A 1,265-nucleotide genomic window follows, 5' to 3' on the forward strand; every position below is an offset into this window, starting at 1 on the left:
TATATAAAATCAGCTATAATACAATGTTTGCTATACCCTCATATTGTGGAAGTCTCTGGGGCCTCTTTATAAGGGCCCTAATCCTATTCATGGGGCTCAACTCTCAGGACCTAATCTCCTCCAAAAACCCTGTCTCCAAATGCCATCACATTAGGGGTTAGGTTTTAACATATAAATTTTGGAGGGACAGACTCAGACCATAGCAGGGAGAAAAAAGACAAAATAGAAAACAGAGCAAGAAAATAAAGTAAAATTTAGGGGATTTTGTGGCAAGAATGAAAAGAGAGTCAAACTAGAGTGAAAAAGGCCACAAAAGTTGTTCTCTCCTCAAAGCTCAGTTTCTGCCCCTCTTTTGTGGCACTTGTACAATGTGTTGGAATTCTGTGATCGCCTCTCTAGGGTATGAGCACAGGTAGGTCAAGGCCATGGCCAACAAGTAGCTATTTATGGGTTAGATGGATGAGGTAGATAAATGGGGACTTATAGTAAGGAAGGAATACTTCAAAGCAAGCAGAGCAGAGTAAAGTTGAGCAGAAATTAATAAACATGTCATCACTAACTAGGATGTTATTAGAGATAAGATGGCTATCACAAAAAGGAAGCCTCTTTTACTCTGATTTGCCGTATCTCAATTTCAAATATTTTATATTCAACAAAACCCAAACGCTGAGTTCTTGCTTTTAGAAAAAAGTAGAAATAGTTAGGGAGGATAATCTCCATATGTTTCTGATTCATTTACACAAAACTCATTGAAATTCAGCTCAGCGCAGGGCGATTGAATGTCATATATGCCAATGCACAGCATAGTAATCGTTTTAAGCCATTTTTGCTGCTCCAGGAAGTCTCTGAGAATAAATAACATGAAGCCCCAAAGGCCTAACAGTGCAGTCTGAAAGGAAAAGCCAAAAATATCTGAATGAGAGTCTACATTTCCAAATTTAACAGTCTGCTGTGATATTTTATGATGCCTAGGAGCCCAGGAAACAGCAGTCAGGGCATGACAATTGGAGTAGGGAGAGTCCTCACCAGCAAATGTTATGAGGAAATAGAAATAAAACTAGATGAAGCAAAATCCAAATGAGGAGAGAATTGAGGCTCTATCTGAAAATAACTGGAGAAGGACTAAAGGCAAGAAAGAAAAAGGGAAAGAAAGAAAGACACAGCAAAAGGGGGAACAGAAGAAGATCAAAGAGTTTAAAACAAATCCAACATTTAAATTCATGGGGTGCCATTATTCCTTATTTGAGTGCCTAACTGTATTTTAT

The sequence above is a fragment of the Otolemur garnettii genome, unplaced genomic scaffold (assembly GCF_000181295.1).
Source record: "Otolemur garnettii isolate 467f Iridium unplaced genomic scaffold, OtoGar3 scaffold00006, whole genome shotgun sequence".
Taxonomy (NCBI): domain Eukaryota; kingdom Metazoa; phylum Chordata; class Mammalia; order Primates; family Galagidae; genus Otolemur; species Otolemur garnettii.